Genomic DNA, 10,457 nt, shown 5'->3' on the forward strand with positions numbered 1-10,457 from the left:
AAAGTGCCAGTAGGCACTGTGGGACCTCACTGATGGCACAGCGACTGTGCAGACAGTGAGACAGTGGTCCGACAGGCCCACTGGACAGATGGAGCACTGCTTGACGATGCTGTAATGATGTTTACGGCAGTAGAATCGGTCTAGCCTGGCCAGAGAGAGGGTATTCCCCCTGACCTGGGCCCAGGTGTACTGCCTCGTGTCCCCATGACATCTCCTCCAGATGTCAGTGAGGTCAGACTTGACGAGGATCCTGCGCAGCTCCCTGGCCAACGGGCCATGTGGCTCTGCGTGATTCCTGTCCAGTGTGCTGCTCTCTGTGCAGTTGAAATCCCCCCCAGGAAGACCAGCTCTTCAGGCTGGCTGGTCGCCAGTGCAGTCTCAAGCTCCCTGAAGAGGGTGACCCTCTCCCCGCCGTTGGTGGGTGCGTAAACGTTAATAAAAACAATGGATTTCTTCCCAAGAACTACTCGCACGAGTAGCAGGCGACCCTTCACCACCTCCTGGACGGCGATAGAGAGGGGCTTGAACCCCACAGAGAACAGCACCACGACCCCCGCGCTCACAGGGGACCCGTGACTGTACACGATGTCCCCCTGCCACTGCGCTGCCAGTCGACGATGTTGGAGCTGTCGGTGTGGGTCTCCTGCAGGAAAGTCACCTGCAGGCTCTTTTCTTTGATAATCTCCAACACCGCAGCTCGCTTCAAAGCCCTCCTGCACCCATCGGTGTTCAAACTCCCTCTTCTAATGTCGCCCATGTTTGCGGAAAAGAAAAAAAGAAAGAACATAAAACACGAACAGATCGGCCAGATCGGTAGACTGCAGGAAAATGACTATCCCTCCACTCATGCGGGAAGCGGACCTGATGTTCCTGCAGTCCACGACCTCTCCGACTGCAAGAACGCACCTCTCCAGCGGACAGAACTCCGCAGGGGAGATTTTCACACCATGGCGTCGAGTTAGTTTCTCAAAGGAGAGGTCTGGAGGATCAGAGCCTCCAGAACCAGCCATGATGAGAAAATAAACCCCGCTTTTCCCCAAAAAAGACAGAAAAACACAAAACCAGTGAAGAAACACCGCCACATGATCAAACCCACCGAAACTCCGCCCACTCACTCCCTCAGTCTCGCGAGAAACACACAGAGAGAGAGGGGGGTTCATACAGACACTGACTGGACACTGCAGTACATTAACACTGCACTGAGAGAGAGAGCGGTTAATACAGACACACTGACTGGACACTCCAGTACATTAACACTGCACTGAGAGAGAGAGGGGTTAATACAGACACACTGACTGGACACTCCAGTACTTGAACACTGCACTGAGAGAGAGAGGGGTTAATACAGACACACTGACTGGACACTCCAGTACATGAACACTGCACTGAGAGAGAGAGGGGTTAAGACAGACACAGTGACTGGACACTCCAGTACATTAACACTGACCTGAGAGAGACAGAGGGGTTAATATAGATGGAGTGAGAGAGAACCTTTATTTCTCTGGTTATGATCCTGCGCGTGTTTCTGGTGTGGGTGGCGGGTGGTAATGATTAACAGGAGAGAGAGGCGTGTCTCACTGCGGTGGCACACCTGATGGCAGCCCCCTGTCTGGGCAGCAGCGCGCCGAGAGCACAGACGACCCGCAGACGTGCAGCTCAGCTCCGCCACAGTGAAACAGGACGAGGCAGTTGTCCTGTGGCCTCAACCAGCTTGTGTTTCTTGAAAGCAGGAGATTCATAGTGAGGCTGGAGGTGAGTCTGACAGTAAGAGGCCAGACACACCAGACAGGATTTCACAGCTCCCCTCTGTCTCCCAGTGCAGACATCACACAGCACATCTCCAGGGCCAGCAGGACTGTGAGCAGGAGGAGGGCCACTGAGCCCTGTCTCCTTCAGTTTCTCCACCACTTCAGCCAGGATGGTGTTTCTGTGAAGATCAGGTCTTGGGGTGAAGGTCTGTCTGCACTGGGGGCAGCTGTAGATCCCAGTCTGATCTTCCTGATCCCAGCATTTCTTAATACAGCCCTTACAGTAACTGTGTCCACAGAGCAGAGCCACTGGATCCTTCAGCAAATCCAGACACACTGAGCAGCTGAACTGGTCCTGAGAAACTGAAATACTGCCTTCAGCCATTTTTCTGACAAGTAGAAACTGCACAGAGAGGAGCAGTAGAGACGGAGCTGCAGTGAGGCTGTTTCTAGTGAAACAAAACTGATCTCTGAGTTTCACTTCCTGGATCTGCACAGAGCTGCGGGGGTGTGATTATTAGGGGGTGTGGTTGCTAGGGGTGTGATTAGGGTTGTCAGGGGGTGTGGTGAAACAGGACGCGGCACACGCGCTCAAACAGCAGCGAGGGACACACGTGACGAAACGAGCCGAGAGGAAGTCGAGGAGTCTGGGACGTGTCACCATCCCCACCCCTCCTCTAGGGGGCGCTCCGGTCCTTTCCGATGTCCCCTGGTGACGGGCCCCTGCCCCCAGTCCTGCCCCTCCCGCTGTTCCGGGCTCAGCACTGGGAAGACCCGCCTGCCAGCAGCTCCAGGAGAGCCCCGACGGCACGGGCTTCACCCCGACTTCACCCTGACCCCTGACCCGGGGCTCGCAGCGCCTGGTTCGAGTCCCTGTCCCTGCCCCGGATCCCGTTCCGGATCGGAACCCGTCTGTCTCGGATGGACCCCCCGGCTCCTGTTTCAATACGTTTGAAACATTTATTTCCATTCTCTAGGAATCTGAAAAGTGCAAAAGCAAGTGAACGTTTGTTCTATGTCAAAAATAATCTTCTTATATAATTTCCTTCATCACCTCTGGCGGTTAATTGTTTTTTTTTCTGATTGTGTCTTTTTCCTCTTGTACTGGTCTCTGCTCCTCTAGTTGTAGTTGTATCTGTAAATTCTTTAAACACTGAATCATTTAAAAAAAAACAACGAAACCAGCCCTGCTCAAACTCCTCAATCTCATCATGACAGCCGGCTGTTTCCCCGAGGCCTGGAACCAAGGACTGATCACGCCCATCTGTAAGAGTGGAGACAGACTCCATCCCAACAACTACCGGGCATCTGTGTGAACAGTAACCTGGGGAAGGTATTCTGCAGTATCCTGAACACACGAATACTGGCCTTCCTTACTGAACACAGTGTCCTGAGCAAGAGTCAGATTGGCTTCTTGCCAGATCACCGCACATCTGATCACATTTACACCCTACACACACTGATAGACAAACACGTCCACCAGAAACACAAAGGAAACATTTTTGGCTGCTTTGTCGATTTCGAAAAAGCATTTGACTCGATTTGGAGTGAAGGACTCTTTTACAAAGCCCTCCAAAGTGGTGTAGAAGACAAACTCCACAACGTCAATGTGCTCAGAGAACACATCCCAATCAGATCTTATGATGTTGGCACAGCTTTGCACCACATGCATATTATATTTGGAAGAACAAAGATAAAATAATAATAATAATAATAATAATAATAATAATAATAATAATAATAATAATAATAATAATAATAATAATTGCTGACACTTATATAGCGCTTTTCTGGACACTCCACTCAAAGCTCTTTACAGGTCATGGGGATCCCCTCAACACCCACCAGTGTGCAGCCCCACCTGGATGATTCACCAGTACACTCACCACACACCAGCTCTCAGTGGGGAGGAGAGCAGAGGGAAGCCAGTTCAGAGAGAGGGGTTATTAGGAGGCCATGATTGGTAAGGGCCAATGGGAAATTTGGCCAGGACACCCCTACTCTTTTCGAGAAACACCCTGGGATTTTTAATGACCACAGAGAGTCAGGACCTTGTTTTTACGTCTCATCCGAAGGACGGCGCCTGTTTTACACTGTAGTGTCCCCGTCACTACACTGGGGCATTAGTACCCACACAGAGTGCAGGGAGAGAGCGCCCCCTGCTGGCCCCACTAACACCTCTCCCAGGAGTCTCCCCTCCAGGTACTGGCCAGGCTCCCCCTGCTGGGCTCCAGTGGGCTGGGAGCTGGGTGAGAGCGCCCCCTGCTGGGCTCCAGTGGGCTGCCAGTTGTGAGCTGCAGAGTGACCTAACTGCTGTCCAGATCAAAACGTGCCAAACCTTTGGAAAGAACTAATAATGCAATTGGAGACTTGTCGATTGAGGTAATACGGCACATCTTGAGAGCTACATAGCTCAGTAGCTACGGCGAGCAATGAAGAGATTCGGAGCGCCTAAAAGCTGTTTTTGCAGAGGTTCATCCCCTTCCACCCAAACCCACCCGTTTGGACATAACTTCTACAGAGGAGACAGCTCTAAAGTCAGGACTCCGCGACCCGACAATGGTGTTTTGTGGCTGTAAGTGACTGAACACGCGGTCTCAGAAGTGGTGAAAAGACCGACCCCCGACTAACGCCAAGCGTCCGCACGTCAGTACAAGACTTGAACTTGCGAAAGCATTTTTTGCTGAGGGGCAGAATAAGAGAATGTGGGGGCAGGAAGGAGGTGATGTGATGGTCAGGGGTGCTGCAGCAGAACCTTGAACTTGAACTTGAACTTTACTGCCATATGTAACCGGTACTGGTCCAATGGAATTCTTACTGACAGGAAGTCTCTCGATTGTAAAACAGGTGTAAAAAACAAAACAAAGTGCAAACAGTGCATCAAGACAATATACAAACAAACAATAGACAATGTGCAAGTAAACATGTAGACAGTTTGAATGTAAACAATACAGACGTGTAAACAGTGACTGGAGATGTGCAACAGATAAGAAATCATAAAGAGGTAGATGGTGATGGTGTAGGTGTGGTCCGAGGGGGATGGCTAATTGTGTTCGCCAGTCTCACTGCTTGTGGATAGAAGCTATTGAAGAATCTGGTGGTCAGTGTCCGTATGCTCTTATATCTCTTGCCTGAGGGCAGTGGGGTGAAGAGCTCATGCCCGGGGTGGTGACTGTCCTCTGTGATGGCCAGAATTCTACCACGGCAGCAGTCCTCATAGAGCTGTTTAATCTCGGTGAGACCGCAGCCGATGATCTTCTGGGCCATATTGACCATTCTCTGCAGTGCCTTTCTTTCTAGCGAAGAGGTGTTGCCATACCACACGGTGATCCTGTTGGTGAGGACGCTCTCGATGGTGCAGCGGTAGAAGTTCACCAACACATGTATTGGCATCCCCCAGCGCTTGAGGCACCTCAAGAAATAAAGGCGCTGCTGAGCCTTCTTCATGATAGAGTCAGTGTTCACAGTCCAGGTTAGATCTTTAGAGATGTGAATTCCCAAAAACCTAAAGCTGGTGACTGTTTCCACTTCCGTTCCATCAATACTGAGTGGGCTGTGAGTGTGTGGCCTGTGTCTCCGAAAGTCCACTATTAGCTCTTTCGTTTTCTTTACGTTCAAGTCCAGGTTATTGCTATGACACCACCTAAGCAGCTGTACGACTTCATCCCTGTAAGTGGACTCGTCATCATCACTGATCAGTCCTATTATAGTGGTGTCATCAGCAAACTTAATGATGCGGTTGTTGCTGTGTCTTGCTGTGCAGTCGTGAGTGAACAGGGAGTACAACCTTGGACTCAGACAGCAGCCTTGTGGGGTTCCAGTGCTCAGGGTGAGTGGTGTTGATGTTTTATTGCCTATCCGCACCACCTGTGGTCTCTCGATAAGAAAGTCCAGCAGCCAGTTGCAGACAGAGGTGCACAGACCTAATCCCCTGAGCTTTGTCACCAGTTGACTGGGTATGATGGAATTGAATGCTGAACTGTAGTCCACAAACAGCATTCTCACATACGAGTTCTTAGTGTCCAGGTGTTCCGAGGCTGTATGCAGAGCCAGGGAGACAGCATCATCCACTGATCTGTTGTTCTGGTAGGCGAACTGCAAGGGGTCCAGGGACTCTGTGATGGAGGAGTTGATGTGTGACAACACCAGCTTCTCCAGGCATTTCATCACCACAGATGTTAATGGTGGTGATGAAACACCACCAACATTGTTTTTACCACATTGTAGTCATAGAGACATTTTAGTCAAGCGGTTTAATTTATGTGCATAATAAAATGTATTTCTAAGAGAATAACTGAACAGCTCGAAGTTCGATACTCATTTTGTCAACAGTGTTTTCCCGCGGTACAGCGCTGCGTCACGAAGCGAACAAAGTGAAATATTTCAGATGCGGTCGGAGAGGGCGGTACTGAGAGTCCTGAACTGGACGTTTCTCAGGTTGTTCTGAGAGTCTGGACACGGCTGGGATTAAAACAAAAGTTGAACAAGTAACGAATTGTAGCGCGTTTTGTTCCAATACAGAGGAACTAAAATAATCGAAATGAAATATATTTATATATTCTACATGCCAAAGTTTCACAAATAATCCCTCAGATAATGATGTTGAATACACAAACTGCCGAAGCAGTGCAGTAATCTCCCGGTGCAGTCTCTCGTGTTTCAGGTTAGTTTATATATATTAAACACAGCTGAACACAACACCAGGAATGAGTTTAACTTCACTTCTTACTAGAACAGCAGGTCTGTCGCCATCTTCTAACCCGCTTGCTCTAGGGAGCGTCTCACAATTACCACACTAACCAGCGCACAAGGGAGTGTGTTAAAACTACCTCTCACGACACAGTCCCTCTCTGGAAAGAGAATCGTCCACATGAAATGTCCAAACGGCAGGACAGAACACAAGACTGACACGGAGCCCAAGGTTCTGTCCGTGAAGAAAAAAACTCGCCGCTACCAACAAACTTTTGGGCTTCATATGAAGGAAAGCGGAGCTTTCACTGGCCCAATACCAAACTTTATTGGGAAATAAAATAAAAAAAAGACTAGAAAGAAGCATCCACTTTTCCCTGGATCACGATCAGAGATCAAATAAAACGTCTCTCATAAACCACCACAGTAAAAATAAACCCCAAACGAACATAAAATACCGAATATAGTCATGTATCCCTGTATTAAAGGGAGCCGGGTATTAGACTGGCTAGAGCTGCTCACAGACACAGCGCTGGTGATAAACTACAACTCCCATAACCACCCTGATCCACTTCCTGTCTGCGTCACAGTCCCTATTCCTCCTGGCTGTGGTGACGTCACCGGGTCCCTCCCCGATCTGGCAGCTTCACGATCACCGGCGCGCGCAGGAGAGACTCACACGGGATTTCATTTTTAAAAGTTTATTTTCTCAAAAATTAGAAGAAAAACACAGCAGGGTTTCCAGAGATATTTACAAGTCAGGAGTACAGCAGGCTGGTAGCGAGGTATATCTCCCTCTCTCGTACATGTTATTTTTCCCCGTTTAATTTAAAAAAAATTAATATAACGCATTTAAACACAACACAACATCATAATTTCTAAAATTACTACTGTATTTCTGACCTCACCTCACTGCCCGTCAGTAAACCCGTCTCCCAGTGTGAGCAGTGGACAGAGAGCTGGGAGAGAGTCAGCCTGTGTTCATGAGTCAGTGACGGGTTTAATCTCCACACTGACAGCAGGCAGCAGCTCAAGGTCTTTATCTGAATCCCCAGTACAGAAGACAGGATAGATCTTCTCCCCCTGAGGGAAGACCATGTCAGTGAAAGTGTAGACATGAGCTCTGGACCCCACTGTGTAAAAGGAGACCTTCTTCTCCTCAATATCCACACACACCCCCAGCTTCCTGGGCCGCAGACTGAGGGGGAGACGGGTCACAGGGGCAGTGAGAGCAGAGAAACCAGGGTAGTAGTCCAGACACCAGTAACCCTGCTGGGGAGAGAAGCTGAACCCCCCTTTCCTCTCTGCAGACTCTCTGGTCACTCCTATTCTCCAGCTGTCATTCACCTCCACCTCCCAGTAGTGTCTCCCTGAGGTGAAGGCCTCCCTGCTCACGACACAGGACCAGTAATCAAATCTGTGAGGATTGTCAGAGAGATCCTGTTCCTCCTCTCCCCGTCTCACTCTCTTCCCATCCTCAGACAGGCTGAGCCCACAGTGAGCTGTATCAGGGTCCAGAGTCACAGCAGCTGGGGAATAAAACACAAACATCACAACAGGCTCCTGCCGATCACAGTCCAACTCAACTCCATCAGACTGTGAAATGTCTTTGTCCCCAAACACACCGAGAGAGAAACACCAGTCAATTACTAATGACTGCTCTTCCCTTCCAGAGAAACGACATCTTCTTCACTGTTTCACTAGTATTACACATGGGAGTGATCCCAATATCCTCTAAATACAAACATTAAACACTTGTTTTCACAGCGATTAAACTTTATTTTTTTAAACGACATTATTAATAAACACAGGACCGACCGGACTGCAGGAGAAACTACAGCCCGACCACTCGCTTTCAAACACTTCACAACCCACCACAACGACCTGTATACTGTAAGAAACTGGACAGCCTGTCTGTTAAACCGGTTTATTTCAAATCCCAGTTCATCAGCTCGTTCATCTTCTCTGAGACCATTTTCCTGACGACGCAGAATAAAAAAGTGCTGAATTCAAAGACTGCATAATGCTCGTTTTTACAGAAATAAAATATAATGGAAAAAGCAAAGTCTTACTGAAATATAATAAAGCCTTAACACTTACTTTGAAAATGCGAAGAAATATCCAAAGTATTCAATTTAAAGCAGAAATAACACATCCAGAAACCCGGAGAGAAAGACGAGAGAAACAGAGGCGCTCATACTGACTTCAGACTGCTCGCGCTCACTGTCCGCACAGTAGGAGTAGGAGTAGGAGTAGGGGTGTAACCCTGGTGTCCTGGCCACATTTCCCCCTCGCTTTTACCCATCATGCCCTCCTAATAACCCCCCTCTCTGAACTGGCTTCATCACTCTGCTCTCCTCCCCACTGAGAGCTGGTGTGTGGGGAGTGTTCTGGCACACTATGGCTGCAGTCGCATCAACCAGGTGGGGCTACACACTGGTGGTGGTGGAGGGGAGTCCCCATTACCTGTAAAGCGCTATATAAGTGTAAGCAATTATTATTAATACCTGAATTCATTTCTGGGCTCAAAGCGCCTTTATTTCAGTGATGAGAGAGGTCGCCCTCTTCTGGACACTGCAACTCTGAAGCCATCATGACAACATCTTCCACTGAAATTTCACACTTATTCTGTGTAGAACAGGACACAGTGTCAAACACTGACTTACTCCAAAGGAGAGTCTATCAGTCTGGAAACACAGACACCCTCTAGATCACTCCTGTTTGAAACGAGGTCCCCAATATCGCAGGCAAACACCCCAATACACACTCACTCTGGTGGGACTAGTGAAATAATATTGACACTCCAGTGTCATTCTTAGTGAAACACACCACTGGGTCTCTTAATGACCAGGACCATGTGAGAACACCAGCTGGGCTGAAGAGAAAGACCCCAAAGTTATTACCCCTGGCCAGTAAGAGGAGCCCTACAGCCCCAGTAAATACCCCTCTTAAGCTAACCATGAGCACCTGACCCTGACATGTCTGAGCTGCTCTGAGGAAAACAGGCTGTACTGTGACCCCAAGCTTCTCTCTGTCTGTGTGTCTGTGTCTCATGGAGAGCAAGCTGGGGTACTGTATGTGAAAAGATGAATTCCTAATGCAAGAGATTGTATATGGCAAATAAAGAGATCTTGATCTTAAACATGTGTCATTTTTACCATTTCTGTGACAAGTAGAATTGACACAGCTTTCCAAACATCTGTTCTTCTTGATGTGAAACTGCAGAAACATGTCCTGTACAGAGTGTTTGTTCACTCTTTCAACACTGAACAGAATACATTTACGATGACTTATACCTGCTGTTGGGGTTGGGGTTAGGGTTAGGGTTAGGGTTAGGTTGTTACTGTTGGTCCCAGTAAACAGCAAGCCAGCAATGAACAAACTGTGTAACGGGTTGTGTGTCGTCCTGAATTCTTTTTCTTTTTGTCTGTCATTCCCCTATCTCTTCACAGTCATCTGCGCAAAATACACAGAAATACTGTTTCTTCCCCCTTCAACTTATACCTCTCCTGCATTGTACTGTGTAATTCCCAGTTCAAGTGTATTTGATGTCTGCAGACTGTAGTCTAAAAGCGTTTGAGGTTTTTGTGCTTAAAGATTTAGTGACTGACCAACAATAACCTAAGACATTCTTATTTTGGCAGGATATCAAGAACAAATGATGTTGGGTTTTCCTATCGCTCTGTTTGTTCAGACAGATCAAGTCCTGACTGTTTCTTCCTGCTGACCCATCAGCCTGGTTGATGTGTGAAGAGAAGAAGCCATTTCTCAGACAAGAGAGAGGCCTACAGGCCCCAGAGGAGCCCCTGTACCAGAGTCCCACTGCTGCCGCTCACAAGAGGCTGTGTGTCTGTGAAGCTGCAGGGGAAGAGCAGTGTCATCATACCATCATTATTGTGAGACTGGCTCTGCTCCTGAATATTCCAGTTATTCACAAATCCAGGGTCTCAGACTCTGACACATTCTGACAGATGGAGAATGGCAAAGGGCTGTGGCAAGACGGACTTCCCAAGGAATTCT

At 48.4% G+C, this 10,457-nt stretch overlaps 1 pseudogene; it reads right to left on the minus strand.

Annotated features, from left to right (window-relative positions):
• Window positions 1-7,122: 7,122 nt before the first annotated feature.
• Window positions 7,123-8,134, minus strand: LOC148659637 (E3 ubiquitin-protein ligase TRIM39 pseudogene; annotated as a pseudogene).
• Between the last annotated feature and the right edge of the window lie 2,323 nt (window positions 8,135-10,457).

This window comes from Lepisosteus platostomus, chromosome 6 (genome assembly GCF_059453375.1).
Source record: "Lepisosteus platostomus isolate fLepPlt1 chromosome 6, fLepPlt1.hap1, whole genome shotgun sequence".
Taxonomy (NCBI): domain Eukaryota; kingdom Metazoa; phylum Chordata; class Actinopteri; order Semionotiformes; family Lepisosteidae; genus Lepisosteus; species Lepisosteus platostomus.